Source organism: Chlorocebus sabaeus, chromosome 3 (genome assembly GCF_047675955.1).
Source record: "Chlorocebus sabaeus isolate Y175 chromosome 3, mChlSab1.0.hap1, whole genome shotgun sequence".
In the NCBI taxonomy this organism is placed as follows: domain Eukaryota; kingdom Metazoa; phylum Chordata; class Mammalia; order Primates; family Cercopithecidae; genus Chlorocebus; species Chlorocebus sabaeus.
In genome coordinates this window covers 66,103,896-66,110,168 of record NC_132906.1, presented here as the reverse complement: position 1 = coordinate 66,110,168, position 6,273 = coordinate 66,103,896, and the positions used below count along the sequence as shown (strand labels likewise).

The window sequence follows — 6,273 nt, the reverse complement described above, 5'->3', positions numbered from 1 at the left end:
AAACCGTCATTGCAAAATTACGACCGAGACAGTGAAAGAGATCTCACCTAACCAACTACATCTTGCTTCTAACCTCCAAACTGTTCTTGTTCATTCCTGGGCATACGCTGAACTTTCAGAGGAACTTAGCCTTTCCCAAAACAAAAGGAAACAGCCCCTTCCCAAAACAAACCTCCTTCTTGCCTAAGAAGCAGATTCTCTTTGTAGGACTAAGAAATTAGCCACAAGATTAGAAACTACGGTTTAGGAGTCATGCAGCTGGAGGCTACAAGATTCTGACTCACCCTAAACTGCTTCTAAGATTAGTGCTTGAGAGGAGAGAGGAACCACCCCGGCTGCAGTAAGGGGCTGGGGTGGGGACCCAGGACAGAGAGGCTGCATGACCCTGTTCTGTGAAGGGCTGAGTAAGGAGCCAAACTCCTGGCGGCCCCGTGTCCGCACAACTTTCAGCACAGAGCAGGTTCGCGCCTTGGAGGGCGACTTCTGGCACCACCAGTACCTGGGCCCTCTGGAGCAGAAGGGGCTGGCCAGGGAGATGCAGCTCTCAGAGGTCCAGATAAAAACCTGGTTTCAAAACCGCCGGATGAAACACGAACGGCAAATGCAAGACTCACAGCTGAACAGCCCCTTCTCGGGGTCGCTCCGCGCGCCCCGGCTTTTCACTCACCGTCTTCCGGTCTTGCCAAGGGCCTGCAGCTGCTGTGCCCTTGGGCTACCCTGCCAGGGCCCCAGGCTCTGATGACGCCCCCTGGCTCCTGGGAGTCTCTGCCAAGTGGAACAAGAGCCCCTGGCCTCTGCGTGGGCTTCCTGCTGCGGGCAGCCTCTGGTGTAACACCCTCCAAGCCCAGGAAGTGGCGTGGATACTCTGGGACCAGCCCTGTCCGCAGGGCCCTGGGGCCTGTGTGCTCTGCCAGAGACATCGGCTGCATTTTCAGCAAGCGCATCTGACTCCATGTCTCCCACACACGCGGCCTGTGCAGATGGCACCTGGCACCTACCCGGACGACTCAGCTGTTCTGCTTACATCCTGGAGGCACCTTTCACCCTGACCCACGCAAAGGTTCTGGAGATTTCTGGAGAATATATTTGTTAAAGCCACCTCTTCAGTGAAAGTTACCAAAAGGGTTGGTTTAGGAAGTAAATGAAAGGTCGGTGAACAGAGTCAAAGGCAGAAGTGGGCTTGTTATGGGTAGGGCTTTCAGCATATGATAAAAGGATAATTTGTTTTTAAAAATGTGTTGGAAAAACTGGTTTTCCAGTTGGAAAAAGTAAAGGTTGTAAGCTTTGTGTGTAAAAAAGAAAACCATGAAGGATTGGAAAGGAATGCAGGTGTCGCGTTTATAAGCTTGTGGTTCGAGTTCCTCCTAACAAGGACTCCAAAGCTGGAAAGCAGGAGGGAACAAAGGTGAAAATTAAGGCGGGGCGCTGGGGCCCTGCAGAGCGGTCTAGGCCTTGCATGAGCCGGGAATGTGCCCGCAGCCTGCTGGGGGCTGCTCTTCTCGGGCCAGGGAAAGCAGGGCAGCCGGGACCTGTGACTGTGCCTGGACTGAAGCCGTCCCGCACGTCCCCACCCTCCAGCATGTGCTCACCTGTCCCCCTCCTCGCAGCAGCCTCCGGACAAAACAGAATGACTCAAAGACAGCACTTCCTGCAAACACTCCGGAAGTGCCCAGAATGGGAGGCACGGAAGCCCCTCCCGGGGAGGACTCTCCCTCTTCGATGGACGGAACATTATTGGTGCAGAGTCCTGACTGCACGCACCGAAACTTAGACAAGGGCGCATCCGTCCACGTCGCCCCAGAGTGCCCAGGAGGTAGGCAGCGCAGGGCGCCCAGATAGACGGGTTCAGCCTGCAGGACTGCGAGGCGACCTGTGAAACCGACCTAGGCATCCCAACAGGAACAAAAGCGTGGTCGTGTGGCCGTGTCCACAGCAAGTTCCACTTTCCCCTTGCTCATTTCTGCATTGTTGGAAGTGTTTTCAACCAGCACGTGCTTTTATAATACAACCTCAGGTAAGAGTGGAAGAGCTGCTGTGTGTCCTAGCGAGTGACGGTGTGAAGGAAGGCTGGGCGAGGCCCTGGGAGGACAGTGGTTGGACAGGGGCTCCTGGGTGTGGCCTGGACAGCACTAATTTGTGGATGTGGATGGGGGCACATTGTCCGTGATAAAAGTACAAGTGCGCCGCAAAAAAACTAACTAACTAACCAAATAAATAAATAAATCAGTGCTTGAGATACTTTGCAGACCCTGCACTTGATGGTTTAGCTAGCATCACCCAAATCCATAAACTGGCTCATCTAATCTTGTGGCCCCCATCGAAAGTCATGTGCATTCATACAGGTACTTTGAGTACCCATACAAACATTCTGTTTTTTACATTCAGTGGAGTATTTAGCATGAGATATTCAACATTTTATTATGAAATAGGCTTTTTTTAGATGATTTTGCTCAAATGTAGGCTAATGTAAGTGTTCTGAGAATATTTAAAGTTGGTTAGGCTAAGCTATGATGTTTGGTAGGTTAGGTGTATTAAATGCATTTGACTTAAGGATATTTTCAACTTAAGATACACTTATTGGGACTTGACCCCATTGTAAGTCAAGAAGAATCTGTATTTCCCATTACATTTTTAAAAGATTGCACAGGGGTGAAGTAACCTATAGATTCCTGTGACTATTTTAATTATTCTCTCTAGCTTTGATGATAAACCTACTTTCATAGCCAAATTAATATTTTTCCCACCAACAAATGAGTATTTTTCCACCTAACAAGAGGATTTTTTTTTCCTGTATTTTTCCCTGTATATGTTTTATTTTATATAAACTACCAATGTATTTTTATCATGTTGCTGCTGAAATACATGTAAGTCCTATATTCTATAATTAAATTTTGCATGATATGTTACTGTATTAGGCTGCACAAAATAGGGTTTTTTTAAAATCCCTATAATCAGAAAAATACTATAAAACATAGATTTCCTTTCTGAGCATGCTTTATTACTAGTAATTTCTGCTAATTTTTCACTTGGCTTTGTTTGACATCGCTGGTGCTTTAGTTTTAAAGTTAAAAACCAGATGTAGTGGTCACACACCTGTAATCCCAGCTACTTGGGAGGCTGAGGTGCAAGGATTGCTTTGAGTCCAGGAGAAAAAGACCAGACTGGGCAACATACTGATATACCCCTCTCAAAAAAGGAAGAAAATTTAAAAAGTTAGATACATGAATTATTGAGTGAGTATTAGATGTGTAACAAGTCTTCTAGTATAAATTTATATTCACATGTATTAAAGGATATACATATTTCTAGATAAATATTCAAATTTTTTCACAATGAAATTGAGAGTTGCATATGCTGTGGTGCCCTGGTGAGGGCAGCAAAATATTCAGCCTGATTTCATTTGAATTAAAAAAAAAAATTTAATTGACAGTAATTGTATATATAGAATACAATGTGGTGTCTTGATATGTGTATACATTATGGAATAATTAAATCAAGCTACATATCCATCACTTCATATACTTACCATTTTTTATGGTGAGAATATTTCAAATGTACTAAAGCAGTTTTGAAATATGCAATACATTATTTTTAACAATAGTCACCATACTGTTATAGATCTCAAACACTTATTTCCGCTATCTATGTGAATCTATGTACCATTTACCATCAACTCTGTATTTCATCCCCGCTACCCTACCCTAGCTTTCGGTAAGCATCATTCTAATTTCTGCGTCTATGAGATCAACATTTTTAAGATTCTATATACAAGTGAAATAATGGAATATTTGTCTTTCTGTACCTGGCTTCTTTCACCTGGAATAATGTCCTACAGACTCATCCATGTTGTCACAAATGACAGAATTCTCTTTTTATAAGGCTGAGTAGTATTCCATTGTGTATGTATCTCAGATATTCTTTGTTCATTCATCCCTTGATAGACGCTCTAGTCAATTCAAAATTTTGCCATTGTAAATAATGCTTCAGTGAATAAGAGAGTACAGATGTCTCTTCAACATACTGATTTCAATTTATTTGGATATACACCTAGAACTGTGATTGCTGGATCATATGGCAGTTTTAGTTTTTGAGGAACCTAATTACATTTTGATTTTAAAAGGCAGGTACTCTTCTGTACGAACTACAGGCTATTGGAAAATCTGAACTGTAGCTCTTTAGTCCAAATGAAAGCATTCCCAGAAAAACAACTGTATTTCATATCAGAACAATTACTGTATCATTTTTGTTTTCTAAATCAGAGTAGCTGTATTCTTGAATTCAGTCATTCATTCTTCACCAGCATTAATATATCACAGTTACAGACCTACCAGAAACCTTAGGAATCACCTAATATAAACTCAAAAGATGTGAATATATCTGTAGTTGATATCTAGAAAAAATGTACACTGTTAGTAGTTCTGGAAAAAAATGCAGTAGTTCATATGTTGCGTGCATGCTTTCTAATCTTTTTCCTTTTTATTTTTTTTTTTGTGAGACAGAGTCTTGCTCTGTCACCAAGGCTGCATGAAGAAACTTAAGTTCAAACTCGCATTATTGGAGTTTCCACTGTGACAAAATTGAAGTGGCTTTAGAAATCTGAAATGAAAACTTAACATTTCAGTCTTTTTAGTGATGTGCTCTATGTTTCTAGTTACATCAATAGCATAATAATTTGTGGAAAGCACCCCCCACCCAGCGAAAATATTTCAAGGAGCTCAGAGCATGTCTCTTGCTATCTTCCTATTTGCTGTTTTAAGAAGTGATTTTCATATATGTTTAACTGATACCATAATTTTGAACATCAATAAGTCAGCTGTCCATAGTTGTGGCTCCCATATCAGTTAAACCAACTTTGAATGGAGAAATATTTTGAAAAGTAAAAATAAACAATAATACAACAATAAGTACTAACAAAAATTTAAAAATACTTTTAGTATAGCAACTATTTCCACTGCATTAGTTATTATAAGAAATTTAGAAGTGATTTAAAGAACATGGGAGGATGTGCATAGGTTATATGCAAAAACTATGGCATTTTATATGAGGTACTTGAGCATAGGTGGATTTTGGTATCTTCAGGGGACCACTCTTCCACAGATTAGGAGGGACAGCTGCATATACTTCTAGTTGATAAAGCTCAGAAATTACAAATTCGTCCTATTCTCTGAGCCACTAAAGGAAAAAGGAATTAGTGATGTCGTATCTTATTTGACACATAGCATTACAAATTTGATATTGGCGATATATTTTATTTTGGAGACTCAAAGAATAAATATATACTGTGAACCTACTAAAAGTGAGTGCAAAACATAATTCAATTTTAAAGTACATACAGCCTAAGCAAGAAAATCAGTTAGTGGTATGTTATAAATTAAGAAAAGTATATGTTGAAATGTTTGGTATTTGGGAATTTATAATTTGCAGACAAATGAGAAGCAAAGACATACAGCAAAAAAGAAGTTCAAATAAGTTAATTTCATGTTGTAATTATCATCCATTTATTCATTTGAAAATTTATTTTATTTTTTACTTTTATTTTTTTTTCGAGATGGAGTCTCGCTCTGTCACCCAGGCTGGAGTGCAGTGGCACAATATCTGCTCACTACAACCTCTGCAGTGATTCAAGTGATTCTCCCAGTTTCAAACGATTCTCCTGCCTCAGTCTTCAAAGTAACTCAGACTACAGGCACCTGCCACGACGCCCAGCTAATTTTTGTATTTGTAGTAGAGACGGGGTTTCGCCAAATTTGCCAGGGTGGTCTCGATCTCCTGGCCTCAGGTGATCTGCCCGCCTCTGCCTCCCGAAGTGCTGGGATTACAGGCGTCCGGCCTTATTTGAAAATTTATTTTGGTTATCTACTTTGTTTAAGTTATGTATTCTCATTCCCTGTAGGCAATGTCTGGGGAAGATATGTAGTGGTTAGAAGGTAAATTGATGTGAGTAAAATCAGAATTAAAGAACTTACGTAGATGTACTTTCCAGGGCTTTACTCTTCTCCTTAAAGTTATTAGACAGCCTTTGTCTCTGACTTTCCTCATGTTTTGCTCCATTTCTAATGCTTTTCTCTAGTTTTTAAGTTTTCAGCTGTGATACTACTCAAATGGTATCAGTTTTATTTACCCAAAGAGCTAGTATTTAGTGTGAGTAGCACGTATATAAGGTGATGTATCACATACTAATTTGAAAGTATAACTTCCAATCTATAGTCAGTAAATGAATCTTGTTATTGTGCTTCATACAATGTACCAACTACATTATTATTTTTAACACTG

General features: G+C 40.8%; 1 pseudogene; it reads left to right on the top strand.

Moving 5' to 3' along the window:
- Nucleotides 1-277: 277 nt before the first annotated feature.
- On the top strand, nucleotides 278-1,093 carry LOC103214633 (homeobox protein VENTX pseudogene; annotated as a pseudogene).
- The last annotated feature ends 5,180 nt before the right edge of the window (nucleotides 1,094-6,273 follow it).